Here is an 18,325-nt window from a genome sequence, read left to right as displayed (position 1 = left end):
CACAATCTTCTCTCTACCAACACAGAGAAATGGCACAGCTTCATCTAAAGCCATCTACAACCATGGCACAAGTTCCTCCATATCCACACTCAGACTCGGGGCAGAACCCCCTATACCCACACTTACACATGGCACAGATGTATCCACAGACTCCTTTGGATGAGCACATAGTCATGGAAGGAAGCAAACATCTCCAAACTGAGCCTGCTCCTGTCAAAAGGGCCAAACTAACAGGTGAGTCTTGAAGTATTTTTTTGGAACTGCTTCCAAGAGTTGGGTTCCTACACAAATAGAAACACCATTTAGTTAAAAAACAAAATGATGGTGACATTTTGAAGTTCATTGTTCACTGTTACTCTTCTTGAAATGTGGGTTAAGAGACAATAAGAAATGTGTTGGGTACTGATCTGTATTTGTCTGTTTGATTGTTTGTTTGATGCCAAATAGATGATGTCCTGAACAGAGCACTGATGACTCATAAAGCCAGTATGAAGAGGAGGTTTGAGAGCATATCTGAAGGTGTCATAAGACCAGGGACTCAAACACTCCTGAACAAGATCTACACAGAGCTGTACATCACAGAGGGAGAGAGTGAAGGGGTGAATAATGAACATGAAGTTTGGCAGGTAGAGTCAGCATCCAGAACACAAACTACAGAAGACACAGCAATCAACTGCAATGACATCTTCAAGCCCTTACCTGGACAGCAGAGACCCATCAGAACTGTCATGACCAAGGGCATTGCTGGCATTGGAAAAACCGTCTCAGTGCAGAAGTTCATCCTTGACTGGGCAGAGGAGAAAGCTAACCAAGATGTAGATTTCATGTTTATACTTCCGTTCCGTGAGCTGAATTTGGTCAAACATGATCAGTACAGTCTTCACAGGCTCCTGCTAGACTTCTACCCTGAGCTTAGGGAGCTACAGGATGGTGAATACAAAGACCGCCATATTGTGTTCATCTTTGATGGTCTGGATGAGAGTCGACTTCCATTGAATTTCCAAGAGAACCAGCAGTTGTCTAATGTTACACAAACATCATCAGTGGATGTGTTGATGACGAGCCTCATTCAGGGAACTCTGCTTCCCTCTTCTCTCATCTGGATAACCTCCCGACCAGCAGCAGCCAGTCAGATCCCTTCTCAGTGCATCAATCAGGTGACAGAAGTACGAGGGTTCAATGATCCACAGAAGGAAGAGTACTTCAGGAAGAGGATCAGTGACCAGAATCAAGCCAACAGAATCATCTCGCACATTAGGGCATCCAGGAGCCTCCACATCATGTGCCACATGCCAGTCTTCTGTTGGATCTCAGCCATTGTCCTTCAGCAGATACTGGAAGAAGATGATGGGAAGAAAGCCCCTAAAACTCTGACTGAGATGTTCATACACTTCCTGCTCATCCAGACCACCAGGAAGAACCAGAAGTATCTAGAGGAAAATGATCGAGATAGACAGAGGCTCCTAGAATCACATAAAGATGTCATACTGAAACTGGCAGAGCTGGCCTTCAAGCATCTGGAGAATGGCAATCTCATGTTCTATGAGGAAGACCTGAGAGAGTGTGGCATTGATGTGAGTGATGCCTCAGTGTACTCTGGCATGTGCACTGAGATCTTCAGGGAGGAATGTGTGTTTCAGCACAAGAAGGTCTACTGCTTTGTGCATCTCAGCATCCAGGAGTTTCTGGCAGCCATGTTTGTGTTTCACTCCTACATGTCAGAACATTTTGAGATACTGAAATCATTCTTCAGTAAAAAACACAAAGACCTGCAAGCCCCCCTTCCCTTGCATGTTCTGTTGAAGGAAGCAATGGACAAAGCTTTGGACAGCAAGAATGGACACCTAGACCTTTTCCTCCGCTTCCTTGTAGGCATCTCATTGGAGAGCAATCAGGCCCTTTTACAAGGTCTGCTGTCAAACACACACAGCAGCTCAGAGAACATCAAGAAAACTTGTCTGTACATCAAGCGTCTCAAGAGAAAGGATCTGTCTCCTGAAAGATGCATCAATCTTTTCCATTGCTTATTTGAAATGAATGATCATTCCCAACATAAAATTGTTCAGACATATCTGAAATCTTCAGGTGGCTTCTCAGATAGATTGACACCTGCCCAATGTTCAGCACTGGCCCACATGCTTCTGATGTCTGAGGAGGTGCAGGATAAGTTTGACTTGACGAAATACAACACATCAGAGGAGGGATGGCGGAGACTAATACCAGCTGTGAGATGCTGCAGAAAGGCCCGGTGAGTTACCAATTACATCCCATATGGAAATAATAAAGGTCTGAGAAATCAGCTTAAACCAATGGTTACACCACCTAATGTGAAAGCAACCTCTACAGAAATGATTTGCATTTTTTTTTCTGACAGTGTGATATTTTTAATTGTTAATAGTTCTGTTACAGCGCATCAACTTACAAACTATGTCCTACCTGTATAGTCAGCTAGCTGTAACACTAGGAACGAAATCCATCGGATAATTTCAGATACAGACATTTTCTTTGCTTTAAGCCCTGTTGGCAACATCATACCAAACTACTCTACACCCGATAGATTATTTAGATGTGGTTCAGCAAATCTGGTATTGGACTTACAACAACAAGCCAAAACAGCAAGAAACCTCGGGGTCATTATTGATGACCAACTGACCTTCACGGCCCACATCGCCTCTGTCTCCAGGTCGTGCCGCTTTGCGCTATACAACATCCGCAAAATCAGGCCGTACCTAACCCAGTATGCCACCCAGCTGCTGGTGCAAACCTTGGTGAGCTCCCGCCTTGACTACTGCAACGCCCTCCTAACGGGCCTGCCGGCTTGCGTGGTGAAACCACTACAGATGATCCAGAACGCGGCGGCGCGTCTGGTGTTCAACCAACCGAAAAGGGCACACGTCACCCCGCTACTCATTGAGCTCCACTGGCTGCCAGTAGCTGCTCGCATTAAGTTCAAGTCACTTATGCTTGCCTACAGAGTGCTTGCTGGTTCTGCTCCCACCTACCTAAATGCTCTTGTAAGGGCAAATGTTACACCCAGGACGCTGCGCTCGTCTAGTGAGCGTCGTTTGGCACTGCCGTCCGTGCAACCACGGCAATCCAGACTATTTTCATTTGTAGTTCCACGTTGGTGGAACAAACTGCCTAGTACTACCAGAGCAGGGGCGTCCCTCTCTACCTTCAAGAAGCTTTTGAAGACCCAACTCTTCAGAGAGCACCTCCCCTCCTAACTGGCACCTGACTAGCGCTTAACTTGCACTTCAGCAGTTACATTCCTGCACTTCTTTTTCCTTTTTTCTAGGTCGTTGTTTTTCTAATTCTCATGTAAAGTAGTATTTATTGTTACACCATGCTTTTTATTGCTCTTAGCTTGACTGTTCTCTCCCTTGTACGTCGCTTTGGACAAAAGCGTCTGCTAAATGACTAAATGTACATGTAAATGTAAATGTATTTCTGCTGTTCCAGCATTTATTGCTGTTCGAGTTGTCAGCCTGACCAGAATTGAATCATATGTTCTAAATGTAATAAAATTATATATATTTGTGTTATGTCAAACTTCATTAAAAATCCCTCATCTTCTCATCCTACTGTTATTTATCTTGTGAAAAAAATAACATTAAAAAAAGGAAACATTTCAAGGAATTAGATCTGCTGCAGCAGAATTGCTATTTGGTACTATAAGTTTGAAAAATACAGCTGTGTATAAAAGTGCATACAATATGTATTCATGTATGTATTCAATGCATACTTTTGAAAATCACCTAATAATCTCCTACACACACTGTCTTATGATTTATAATTGTAGACTTGCTGGCTGTGAACTAACGAAGAAGTCGTGTGAGATTGTGGCCTCAGCTCTGCAGTCTGCAAACTCCCCCGTAAGAGAGCTGGACCTCAGTCAGAATGACCTGCAGCAGTTATTGGAAAAGCTGTCCTCTGCTCTACAGAGTCCCAACTGCAAACTGGAGACACTGAGGTAAGTAATATTGAAGACTGTGTTAACAAACGCATACTGTGAACTGTAGACTGTGTTAACCAGACAATAGGAACATTAATGTTTTACTCTAGGCAAAAATTAGCTCTCTGATCTCACAATTTGTCTAAGTCGGTAAAACTGTTCACATAGGCCTTATCTACATAATGACATTTTTAGGTGTTCTGGCTGGCTCAGACGGTTGCGTTGATCCGTCAATGTTGACCATTTACATTGAATGGTGTGACGTCATCCTTTGCCAAACTGAATTGTGGTTCCGTTGCGTTCTGTTGCTTTGCTTGCGCCGAAAGTTGAAAAATTTTCAACTTTTTGAGAGGCAACGCATGCGTCAGCCAATCAAATCACATTTATGCAAATACGGCAGCGTAGGCACTAGCCAATCAAATCACATTTATGCTAATATCTAAAGAACGCGACGCTGGGAGAAAAAGATGCCGGACCGAACTCTGTAGATGGTCGTATGTTTACATAAAAGTTGTTTGTTTGACTTGTTTTTGCTTAGATTTTTTTTTAAGTTACAGAGAAATAGACACGTAAAATGTAGGGCTGTGAAATGATTAAAATTTTTAATCAGATTAATCACAGGTTTCTGTGGATTAATCATGATTAATCACATATTACCAGTTTTCTCTGTATATTTTTGTGAGGACAAAAAGATATATGACAAAGGACGGATATATACATTTAACACGTTTTCTTTTTTTATTCATAAAAAAAACAATGGTGCTGCAACTCAGCAGTTCTTTAGCAGTTATCTTTGCTATTCCATATGGAACATTAATATAATCTTCATCCTAAACAGAATTTGGGCTTTTTAGACATTGTATGGTTGAATAAAAACATTTTCTTTTCTTTTTAAATCAAACAGAAATGATTTGGGCTTCTTAGCCATTGTTTTTATAGGATGTTTGAACATTTTTCTCTTTTTTGCCAAACAACCATTAACCACACCATGACACAATCTAATGCCTCTAAATGCCCTTTTACAGTAGTCTAGCCGCGGCTATCATTTTACGTGCACTGTCTTTCCCTATAATGGTCGTTTTGTCTTCAATTGCCCAGTTGCTTGCAACAGTTTGGAACTGTTGTGCACATGCCTCTGCAAAGTGGCGCTCTTTTGTTTTCATGCACGTTAGTGTAAACGACTTTAACTTCCATTCGTCGGTGATTAGATGTGCAGTTACACCCAGGTAGTTATCGTTACTCACAGAAGTCCAGTGATCCCCTGTCAGCGCCTGATGTTTCGTAGCAGCCAAGTCATTTTCCTTTTTTTTCTTTTCAGCTTCATACAGCTCGTGGATTTTTGTCATTATTGTGCGTCTTTGCAATGCAGTGTTTTCCTACAACAAGACAGTGACCATGACAGTGACATGAGCATTTCTCCAAATTGGGCAAGACATATTTATAAAGGAAGCAGTCAAGCTGTAATGCTACAAAGTTTGTACTATAGTCTTAACTATATTCCTGTTCATTTTGCTCCTTTTTTGATGGATAAAGTGTCAATTTCTGTCATTCTAAACTTTTGAACAGTATTGTTTTTATCCATGCTACCATGCCATGTTCTACTCTCTGTCTCTTTACCTCTCACTCTACGCAGACTTGCTGACTGTAAGCTAACAGAGGAATCCTGTAAGGCTGTAGCCTCTGCCCTGCAGTCCTCGGTCTCCCTGACCGAACTGGACCTCACAAGCAATTACCTGAAGGATGCTGGAATTCTGCTTCTCTCTGCAGGACTAAGTAGCCCTCACTGTATACTACAGAAACTAAGGTTGGTGTTTGACTTTCATTCTATGATCAAGTATCACTCCTGATTGGAGATTTTGATGCATGTGCTAGATTAGTTTGCTGTCCATGAACTGCTCACACTTCTGTCTACAAAACCATCTGCATTTTGCAGAAAGTGACAGGACACTCCTGCCACCTATCAATGTCTCCTGGTACAGTAAGTAGTTGTAATGGTGTAATGAAGGTTAAACACATATTCTCAAATGCTTGGGTGTAGATGGTAAGTAAATGGATTCAGAGTGTGTTTTCAAAGTGATTTCTTCAGGGGATAATTATAATTATCTTGACCTATGGTATAGATTGACCAGTCAATCAGTGTAGGTCAGAATTGTTGTGGACTTGTATAGCACACTTCTACACTTGTATAATTGCTGCCTATCAAGAGTCAGCCAGAAAACATGTAATCAGTTGTCATTATGTGTTTTCATTCATTACTGTAAGAACATGTGTAGTCTTTAAGTAGAACTGATACAAAGTGTCCCATTTGTATTGTTTGTAGTAAAAGTCTGTTAACCCGTAATGAAAATTTCTCAGACAGAGAGGTTCCCCAAGGAAGCCAAGATATGTTAGTAATTTTATTCCACAGGAATGAAGACCTCAGTCAGGCAATGGTAGAAAATTCAGGAACAATGAGGCACATCAAGGGAGATAGAGCATGGCTTCACATAAAGATTCACCAGATTCTCTAACTAGACAGGGAACATGACTTGAAGTATTTTATCAGTTGAAAGAAGAGGAGTGTTCATCCCAGAGCTCAGATCACATGGGCCACCCTGGGTCCAGACTCAGGAGTTAGAGAGACCCTATGACCTTCAAGACATAACCAGAACACCCAGTCCTTATCACTGAGAAACACAGAGGCACACATATATAAATGGCACATTCAGGAACACACAGATATCTGCTTACCCTACTTCTAATTCTAAGAAACTTAAAGGCATCTGAGTAGAATAATAAGACGTTAATAAGACTAGTTCTGAATAGAATCTCTGTAAACTTTTCGCTCTTCAAACTCTTGGAATTAATCCTCAGCTAGGTTTTAAAGCAGACTGAGTCAGTTTATGGATGTTCTTAGTAATGTATCTGCTCTCAAAGTAAATCGTTTTTCGAAAATAAATTTGTGGGATTTGGAACGGAAGCCACACAAATACATTTTCAAGGAGGCTGTACAAGTTTGCAAAGCTTTATTTCATCTACCCTCTGGTGGTAAACTATCAGATTAGTCGGTTGTATGTTCTGTTTTGCCTCTTGCTCCTTTCACACTGGCATTGATGCATACTATTTCCTTTCCTACATTTCACTGTGGGTTTTAAAATGATGTGTAAGGACACAAGTGTTTTCCTACAACAAGACAGTGACCATGACAGTGACATGAGCATTTCTCCAAATTGGGCAAGACATATTTATAAAGGAAGCAGTCAAGCTGTAATGCTACAAAGTTTGTAATTTCTGCAAATGGAGGATTCTTTGATGAAAACAAATTCTAAGCACAGAATTATTATTTCAATCTGAAACCATTCTTTTTAAATTGACCAATATCTTAACTATATTCCTGTTCCTTTTTATCCTTTTTTGATGGATAAAGTGTCAATTTCTGTGTCATTCTAAACTTTTGAACAGTATTGTTTTTATCCGTGCTACCATGCCATGTTTTACTCTCTGTCTCTTTACCTCTCACTCTACGCAGTGTTGCTGAATGTAAGCTAACAGAGAAATCCTGTAAGGCTGTAGCCTCTGCCCTGCAGTCATCGGTCTCCCTGACCGAACTGGACCTCACAAACAATGAACTGAAGGATTCTGGAATTCAGCTTCTCTCTGCAGGACTAAGTAGCCCTCACTGTATACTACAGAAACTAAGGTTGGTTTTTGACTTTCATTGTATGATCAAGTATCACTCCTGATTGGAGATTTTGATGCATGCGCTAGATTAGTTTGCTGTCCATAAACTGCTCACACTTCTGTCTACAAAACCATCTGCATTTTGCAGAAAGTGACAGGACACTCCTGCCACCTATCAATGTCTCCTGGTACACTAAGTAGTTGTAATGGTGTAATGAAGGTTAAACACATATTCTCAAATGCTTGGGTGTAGATGGTCAGTAAATGGATTCAGAGTGTGTTTTCAAAGTGATTACTTCAGGGGATAATTATAATTATCTTGACCTATGGTATAGATTGACCAGTCAATCAGTGTAGGTCAGAATTGTTGTGGACTTGTATAGCACACTTTTACACTTGTATAATTGCTGCTTATCAAGAGTCAGCCAGAAAACATGTAATCAGTTTTCATTATGTGTTTTCATTCATTACTGTAAGAACATGTGTAGTGTTTAAGTAGAACTGATACAAAGTGTCCCATTTGTATTGTTTTTAGTAAAAGTCTGTTAACCCGTAATGAAAATTTCTCAGACAGAGAGGTTCCCCAAGGAAGCCAAGATATGTTAGTAATTTTATTCCACAGGAATGAAGACCTCAGTCAGGCAATGGCAGAAAATTCAGGAACAATGAGGCACATCAAGGGAGATAGAGCATGGCTTCACATAAAGATTCACCAGATTCTCTAACTAGACAGGGAACAAACATGACTTGAAGTATTTTATCAGTTGAAAGGACAGGAGTGTTCATCACAGAGCTCAGATCACGTGGGCCACCCTGGGTCCAGACTCAGGAGTTAGAGAGACCCTATGACCTTCAAGACATAACCAGAACACCCCAGTCCTTATCACTGAGAAACACAGAGGCACACAGATATAAATGGCACATTCAGGAACACACGTACTGTATATCTGCTTACCCTACTTCTAATTTTAAGAAACATAAAGGCATCTGAGTAGAATACGACAGATAATATTAATAAGACTTTAGTTCTGAATGGAATCTCTGTAAACTTTTCGTTCTTCAACCTCTTGGAAATCAATGTGTTTATTTGATCAAGAGAGACAGTGTACATTCATGAACATGCAAATGTAAATGCACCCAATTATAGCCAAAGGGCTAGTTTTCATTGGCAGTCCCCCTGCCAGAGTAAGAGAAAAAGGAGAAAAAGGCTATATACAACCTAAAAAGGCATTAATGTATACATATATCAAACATAACATTGACAATAAATCAAAAATAAAATAAAATGAGATAAGGTAAGATGAAATCCCAATATACAAGTTCTACTGCTTACCCACTAATGATCACATTTTTAATGAATTAATCCTCAGCTTGGTTTTAAAGCAGTCTGTGTCAGTTTATGGATGTTTTAAGTAATGTATCTGTTCTCAAAGTAAATAGTTTTTCAAAAAGAAATGTGTGGGATTTTGAACTGAAGCCACACAAATACATTTTCAAGGAGGCTGTACAAGTTTGCAAAGCTTTATTCCATCTCCCCTCTGGTGGTAAACTATGAGAGTAGTCGGTTGTATGTTCTGTTTTGCCTCTTGCTCCTTTCACACTGGCATTGATGCATACTATTTCCTTTCCTCTTTCTCACTGTGGGTTTTAAAATGATGTGTAAGGACACAAGTGTTTTCCTACAACAAGACACTGACCATGACAGTGACATGAGCATTGCTCCAAATTGGAGAAATTGCAAGACATATTTATAAAGGAAGCAGTCAAGCTGTAATGCTACTAAGTTTGTAATTTCTGCAAATGGAGGATTCTTTGATGAAAACAAATTCCAAGCACATGATTATTATTTCAATCTGAAATCATTATTTTTAAATTGACCAATGTCTTAACTCAGAGCTGCCAACATACACGATTTTGGCGTAGCAGATACGATTTCCAGGCCCCAATTACGCTGCTACACTTGACTTAAATATCCTACGCATTACCCAACAAATCAATATCATTCATCTAGCAGGCAGCCACGTGCATGTGTTGACATACAACCAGCCCTAAAGCTCACATACAGTATAAGCCGTATTATGATTCGTCCCTTGCGTAGGCAGAGCCAATAGGTTCGGGGTACTTTATTATTTTGAATGCCGTCACTACCTTTATCAGGATGCTATGCTGTTTTGTAGTTTAAGGATTCCCGCGGTTGATGAGGAATTCTATACATGTAGACCAGTAACGTGCGGTGAGGTTCGTGGCTGGTGAGAGAGCTGGGGGGTATTCGTCGTAGCTCGCTAAGCGGTTTAACGAGCTAATTTTCAGGCTAAGATAAAAAACGCCCCTCTTTTTGGTTCGTGGAAGCAACTTTTGATAAATCACCATAGTTACATATCGATTAGCACTAACCTGCTCCAGGGCAGGCTAACTTAAGTGTAGCTGGATAAGCTTGCCACACCCCCGGAAAAAGGAGGGATCCCATTGACCAAGGACTGATATTAGAGTTAGATTAGCGGAGGGAGAGAGTTCTTTGCGATCGCCAAGATCCATTATTCTTGTATGAGCGCTACCGATTTAGCCGACAAGGAATCATTAATTTACAAGACCTTCTCGAGTCATTTATTGCAAACACCACAGTCGAACATTGACTGTCTTGCGCTTTTTTGCGAGTGGTACATTTTTGTAGTGTCGGTGATGCGGAGAACAAAGCACTCATAATTATATGAGTGTTATTAGTACACCATAGCATATCATTATTGTAGAAAATGATTAAGGTGGACTCATGATAAGAATAGAGAGAAATACAGACAATTTATTTTCACTGCTTCAATTTATTGCATTTGTTATTAATACATTTAGTCATTTAACAGAAGCTTTTATTCAAAGCGACTTCCAAGGAAATGTAAAACTACATCGAGGAAGGAGGTGAGGGGATTTGGACTAGCAACCATGCAGATTCAAACCGGTAGAGGAAACCTCTGTACCAGTGGACACTTGCCGTCAGGTATTCATACATAGATATCACCCTATAAACATCCCAACACACCTTGCTCTCACAGCGGTGGTGGTGTTGAATTTTGCCATGATTATGGTCTTGTATTCTTCATAAGCGTTCATGTTCATCTCCTACTCGCCAGCGGAGAAAAAGAGCCCTTTTCTTTGAGTTTAGAACCATTATACCGTTAGAAAATCATGGTTTTGGTGATCAACCTTTCCTGCCTTTTGAAGTAGGACGTGCACGCGCAAATGCCATGATAACTTTAGCCTGGTTGAAATTAACAACATGATTAGGATGCGGATCAGCCGTTAACGAACCGATATTTGCTGTTCTCAATCAGCTCGCTAATCTTAACGGGCTAAAAGGCCAATTGATTAACTTAGCTTCAATCCTACGACGAACGTACCCCAGGTGATCTTTCAGAGTCAGATTTACAAATATATAAACCCAATAGAGTAGCTTAAATCACCATTCAATTTGCAACTTGCACATCGACTACTGGTTGTTTTTCATATTTCATATCAGCATTCTTATCAACACGCATAGGTAAGGTACATACAGTTGGCAGCTGCTAGCTTGTGATGAACTCGTGTAAATATCTGTGAATATGCACTCATGAATATGAACTATTTCATACGAAGTTGTACAGGTACCCTGAGGGTTTCTACCTTTTCCCATTATAATTGTTTGAGTTAAATCGAGGAGACTATAACATCAGCTAGATAACTAGCTATCATTTCATGCAAATTGAACTCTTCCATTTAAATCGTTTAATGTTATTTAAAGTTCCCTTAGCTAGCTAGTTATCCTAGCTAGCATAGCAACTACATAACCATAGCAAACAGGAAACACAACCTTAGCTGCAAAGTTTAATTTCTCAAAATCAGCTCACCAATAAAAAGCAGTCTTTGGTTCAAAGTGATCACAACCTCTTGTATGATGTTAAATGGCTTCACATAGACATTAAACAATCCTCAGAGAAATAATGTGAAATCAACGGAGGAAGGGCTGTTATCAATGTAATGTTAGCGAATGAGGGGGTGAGAAGCCCCCCCCCCCCCCTTGTTAATATTTAGTCGCCGGTGTTCGTCCAAAGCCAAATCAATTCTTGAGGTTCCAAAAAGCAATTTGGCTTTCAATCTGAGTAGTCGATCGTGTTATCTTCTGTCCGTCGTTTGAAACAAACCTTTTAGCTCCGGCATTGGTTTCCCATTATTTATCACTTCACGTTTCGATTGAAAATCCAGTTTCCAGGCTCTCGCACGCCCCCTTCATTGAGGCAGAGGTAATGTTTGCCTCCCCTCTGTGCTTTTTCACTGCTAAATAGGTTCTTCACTACGTGAAATACATGACCTATTCTATGGATAGAAGGGACATATAATAAATGTGCCTACAAATTTCCAAAATTTCTCTCGGGATGAATAAAGTATCTATCTATCTAAATATTACAGTGGTGACAGACAATGAGAAAGCTAAAGGCATGCGCTCATCCCAGTTTGTGAGGGATTGCACAATCTGAGATGAGGCGCAGCTCGTCACTGTCTCACCTCGCGTATCTCCGTTCTGTTTGAACAGGGCATGCGCAAATTCAGCGATTTTGATTGTAAAAATCAAATGCTTAATAATAATGCTTACAATGATTGTAATCATACAGAAATTACATGTATAGCACAGATCAGTAGAGAAATATTAATATTTATTTTAGGTTGAACTCTAATGTTGCTCTAATGTTCAGTGCTTAGTGACCACCATCTGACACTACAGTGTCAGTACTGTATTTGGTAATTCAGTATTATTTCATGTGTTTGGGTAATAAAACACCTTTTTGTGTATGTCTGTGTATAATTGTGTGCAACAGTACAGGGAAAAGAAGAATTATACACTCAAAATACTGCAATTTTTTACAGAAAAACATGTCCTAATATGACCTAGATTGCATCTCAGATCACGTAAAGTCTCTGGCTTCTGGGGGCCGCTGAGGCCTAAAACATTTCCACCTCGCTCCGCTCGTCTTGCTACTACTTTCTGAAACACAATGTTGGCAGCTCTGCTTAACTATATTCCTGTTAATTTTGCTCCTTTTTTATGGATAAAGTGTCAATTTCTGTGTCATTCTAAACTTCTGAACAGTATTGTTTTTATCCATGCTACCATGCCATGTTCTACTCTCTGTCTCTTTACCTCTCACTCTACGCAGTCTTGCTGACTGTAAGCTAACAGAGGAATCCTGTAAGGCTGTAGCCTCTGCCCTGCAGTCTTCGTTGTCCCTGACAGAACTGGACCTCACAAACAATGACCTGAAGGATGCTGGAATCCAGCTTCTCTCTGCAGGACTAAGTAGCCCTCACTGTATACTACAGAAACTAAGGTTGGTGTTTGACTTTCATTCTAGTATCTAGTATCACTCCTGATTGGAGCTTTTGATGCATGTGCTAGATTAGTTTGCTGTCCATGAACTGCTCACACTTCTGTCTACAAAACCATCTGCATTTTGCAGAAAGTGACAGGACACTCCTGCCACCTATTAATGTCTCCTGGTACACGAAGTAGTTGTAATGGTGTAATGAAGGTTAAACACATATTCTCAAATGCTTGGGTGTAGATGGTCAGTAAATGGATTCAGAGTGTGTTCTTAAAGTTATATTTCTTCAGGGGATAATTATAATCATCTTGACCCATGGTATAGATTGACCAGTCAATCAGTGTAGGTCAGAATTGTTGTGGACTTGTATAATTGCTGCCTATCAAGAGTCAGCCAGAAAACATGTAATCAGTTTTCATTATGTGTTTTCATTCATTACTGTAAGAACATGTGTAGTGTTTAAGTAGAACTGATACAAAGTGTCCCATTTGTATTGTTTGTAGTAAAAGTCTGTTAACCCGTAATGAAAATTTCTCAGACAGAGAGGTTCCCCAAGGACGCCAAGTTATGTTATATTAGTAATTGTATACCACAGGAACGGAGACCTCAGTCAGGCAATGGTAAAAAAAATCAGGAACAATGAGGCACATCAAGGGAGAGAGAGCATGGCTTCACACAAAGATTCACCAGCTTCTCTAACTAGACAGGGAACACGACTTGAAGTATTTTATCAGTTGAAAGGAGAGGAGAGTTCATCACAGAGCTCAGATCACATGGGCCACCCTCGGTCCAGACTCAGGAGTTAGAGAGACCCTATGACCTTCAAGACATAACCAGAACACCCCAGTCCTTTTCACTGAGAAACACAGAGGCACACAGATATAAATGGTACATTCAGGAACACACAGATATCTGCTTACCCTACTTCTAATTCTAAGAAACATAAAGGCATCTGAGTAGAATAATAAGACATGAATAAGACTTTAGTTCTGAATGGAATCTCTGTAAACTGTTCGTTCTTCAACCTCTTGGAATTATTCCTCAGCTGGGTTTTGAAGCAGACTGAGTCAGTTTATGGATGTTTTTAGTAATGTATCTGCTCTCAAAGTAAATTGTTTTTCACAAATACATTTGTGGGATTTTGACAGACAAAATGGCTGAATTTGCAAATGTCTTGCGTAATGCATTCCCTTCTCTAATAATGAGGGGAAATGATCTCTTGTTTCAGACTGTCTGGTTGTCTCATCACACACCAGGGATGTTCTTTCTTGGCCTCTGCCCTCAAATCAAACCCCTTCTACCTGAAACAGCTGGATCTGAGCTACAATCACCCAGGAGACTCAGGGGTCACAGAGCTCACAGACAGACTGAATGATCCGAACTGTAAACTAGAGACTTTCAGGTGAGTGCTGGGTGTTTATCTGGGTGTAATTTTAAACATGTGCCGAGGGCACCAAGGCTCAGGGGGTGTGGAGGAAGATTTTAATGGAGCGGATGGGCAAACTCTTTTCACTAAGAGCACCACATCTGGACTGCTGGAGGTGCATCTTCTTTCTATTCCTACATGGATGTGCATGTTGCTCCTCTTCCTAAACTCCAAGAAGTCATGGGTGCACATGTCCTGCTAGTATCACCAGTCAGCAGCCACTTCTATAACCCTCATCTTCTCTCAAGTCACAGCATGCTGAAGCCAGGGCTGATGGCAGTCAGTGCTGCTGTAAGACGTCTGTCTCAACCAAAAATTCCCAGCAGTGCTATGGGTGGGTCGACTCTGCTCTGGTGCCCATAGCAACAGCGTTGTTACACTCCTTCTTCCCATTTTCCTCTCTCCACTTCTCTCCTTCCAGCAGGAACTGTTCACACTGCAGTCCCACCTGACAGACTGTCTGGGTAAACTGGGTAAATTATCTATGCTTGTGTTACACCCCTGTGTAGGGTCAGAGGCAATAACAAAAGAGAGAGACTGCACTGTGGGCAAAACATATGTTGACACAGAGCCTGTGAACATGTAAAGATTGTATTACACCTAAGACATACGAAACTAGGAAACAGAACATTTACAGTATCTGGTCCAAAACAGACTGATAATGGCATGTCTAAATCCGCACGCTTTGGCCTTGTCTAGTTTCTGAGTCTCACAAACTGGAAGAGTGTGTTTACAAAGGGTGGAACCCCATTGAAACATCAGCAGGCAGAGGTGTTGTCAATTAGGTGTCATCAGCCTATAGGACATCCTGGAAAACACACACATAAACAAGGAACTGCAAACACAAGAGCAATCAAGCACAAAACAAGCAGAAACACACACAGGGACATAACAGCATGGGATCGGTGGGGTCCTTTACTATGCCTCAGGCCTTGCCTGCAGACTCTGGTTGTAAGTGAGCTCCAGGGTTGAGAGTGGAGCTCCTTATCTGCTGTCTTGATGACTCTTTGATGGTTCTGAGCAGTGCTGTTGTCATACCACACGGTCAGCCTGTTTGTTAGCATACTCTCAATAGTGCATCTGGTAGAAGTTTGTAAGGATACTGGGTGGCCTCCTCAGTTTCCTGAGGAAGTACAGCTGCTCCTTTTCTTTCTTGATTTGCTGGTCTCTACTCTATGACCATGTGAGGTCCTCACTGATGTGAACTCCTAGGAATTAAATTGTGCCCACCTTCACCAGTGCAGACACGTCTATGTGAAGTAACTGATGATGTTGGTCCTCTGTTCCTTCTCCTCTGATCCACAGTCTTCTCTTCAGTTTTGCTGACATTGAGGGAAAGGTTGGTTGATGGCACCATGTCTCTCAGCTTGACACCTCACTCCTGTACGCTGTCTCATCACCACCAGTGATCAAGCCTATGACATTGGTGTCATCAGCAAACCTGATGATGGAGTTGCTCTCATAGGAGGCAGTGCAATCATATGTGAAGAGTGTGTAGAGCAGGGGGCTCAGCTAGGGCTGAACGATTAATTGCATTTGCGATTTAATCGCGATATGATAGAACGCGATTTTCTAACCGCAACGTTCGCGATTAAAAAACGTGGTCTAAAAAAAAAAAAAAAAAGATTAATTTTTTTATTTTTTATTTTTTAAGATGGTACATTTTGCAAACAGTGTTTAAAAAGTGCATGCCTAGTGTTTATACTTAAAATTACTTTTTTTAAATTACTTAAATGCACAGTGGCAAAGCCACCGATTTGTTGTTCTTTCTGTAATGAGCAGTTAAATAAAAATGTAAAATGTGGGAAAGAATATTTTACACTAAATGTATCTAATATTGTGTTGGTCATATTTAAAGCATTCATTACGTTTTGTTGGGAAAAAAAAGAGGATAAAAAAAAAATCGCATATTAAATCGCAATCGCAATATTTTGGTAAAAAATCGCAATTAGATTATTTTCCCAAATCGTTCAGCCCTAGGCTCAGCACACAATCTTGAGGGCCGCAGTGTTCATGATTAGTGTCTTTGAGGAGAGAGGTCCAATGCTGACAGATTCTGCTCTGCTATTGAGGAAGTCCATGATCTAGCTGCAGAGGGAGGGGATATATGACATCTGTCCTAAAAAAATATCCCAGAAAAAATAACCAGGCTATGAAATATATTACTATTTTTGTATTTCATGCTTAGTTTTTCCCTGTTGATCTAGAAAACGTACATAGTTTTGCTTGATTAAAATGATACACTGATAACAAATGAGTTCACATGCTAAACTCACAGTTTTGTGCCTCAACTGTATTTTCTTCTCCCCTTATCTTTTGAGGTGTGACCATGGAGGAGAGTGCTGGATTAAACCAGGACTGAGAAAATGTGAGTGATTTTATTAATTTTTCCCTGAAAAAATAGATACACATGTTTGTGTATTAACACAGAAACATTGAGGTGTGTGTGTGTGTGTGTGTGAATGAAAAAGAGAAGGAGGTTTTGTATGTTTATAGGTTTAGCAGTGCCTGTGATCATGCGTGTGCCATCAGTGTCCCTTCAGTACTGGAGGCTGATGTTTCTTTGTTTTCACTTGGTCATTTTCTGATGCCATTTGACTTGTGATAATTCTAAAACATGAACATGAATGTGATCAAGTCGACTCCCAGCTCATACAGCTGCTGCTGAGCAACTGCAGTGTCTGGCCCTGAAAGCTGATGCCAGCTTACTGCCATAAGGTTATCATGACATGTGTCATCAGGACAATGAAGTTGAACAGAATTGATCTCTGACACTTACTTAACCAAGCCTGGCAGTGTTTGGTCTGTGATGCCTACCCTAAGGGTAGTGTCCTTACGTTTTGACTGGCCTGCTAGTCTGTGTGTGACTGTTTGTGTGTGTGAGTGAAGACATTTCACATATGCTTGTTCCTGCCTTCCTGACCTGACAGACCTACACACACACACACACACACACACGCACACACACACACACACACACACACACACACACACACACACACACACACACACACACACACCAACTCCACTTCACTCCATGGCATGATACCAGGAAACGCACACACACACACACAATCAGGAATGAGTCCAGGATGACCAACACAAACATTATCACACACTAAACAAGGACACACACACATAAAGATAGAAACACAAGTATATTTAGTCATGCAATCACACACAAAAAGATATACACATCTAACACACACAGGATCATGATTAATACAAACTGTATCACATAAACAAGGTCACATATACACTCACAACCATACAGAGAGAGAGGGAGAGAAACACACACACACACACACACACACACACACACACACATAGATAGACAGAGAGAAACACACTTATTTACACACACTCTACTTCATTTACACACCTATACTACTTCCTGACACACACACACACACTCCCTCTAACACACATGAATGAGTCCAGGATAACCAACACAAACAGTATCACACATGAACAAGGACACACACAGACAAAATTACACACACAAGTACATTTAATCCTTTAAACACGCACACAAAAATATACACAAATCATTTTTTCTACACCCACACGTACATCATACACACACATTCCAAAAATCTCTCCAGAACTCTCCACTCCCTCAATACACACACTCTAACATATGCGCACACACACACCCACATGCACCCACTCACTCACTCACTCAAGGCCCCGTCACACCATGACGTTCTGGTCAACATTCTATGATGTTAGAGGAAACGTTGGTAATCCTGCATGGTCGCTGGTATTGCGCCAGAAGAGCTTTGTGTGAAAGCTGGTGAACGCTGTAATCGTCGGTAATCGTCGGTGATCGGAGGAGAACGCTGGTCCAAATAAAACGTTTTGAACATGCACAAAAGTTCTCATGGAGATTAGCGTTCTTCAACGTTTAATTTAAACGCTGGAGAACTTTCGTGGAAC

The 18,325-nt window shown here is 40.8% G+C and overlaps 1 pseudogene; it reads left to right on the top strand.

Annotated features, from left to right (window-relative positions):
* Nucleotides 1-62: 62 nt before the first annotated feature.
* Nucleotides 63-18,325, top strand: part of LOC122131244 — a 25,441-nt pseudogene continuing 7,178 nt past the window's right edge.

Source organism: Clupea harengus, unplaced genomic scaffold (genome assembly GCF_900700415.2).
Source record: "Clupea harengus unplaced genomic scaffold, Ch_v2.0.2, whole genome shotgun sequence".
NCBI classification, from domain to species: domain Eukaryota; kingdom Metazoa; phylum Chordata; class Actinopteri; order Clupeiformes; family Clupeidae; genus Clupea; species Clupea harengus.
The sequence above is the reverse complement of the archived record's forward strand: the minus strand, read 5'-3'. Positions and strand labels throughout refer to the sequence as shown.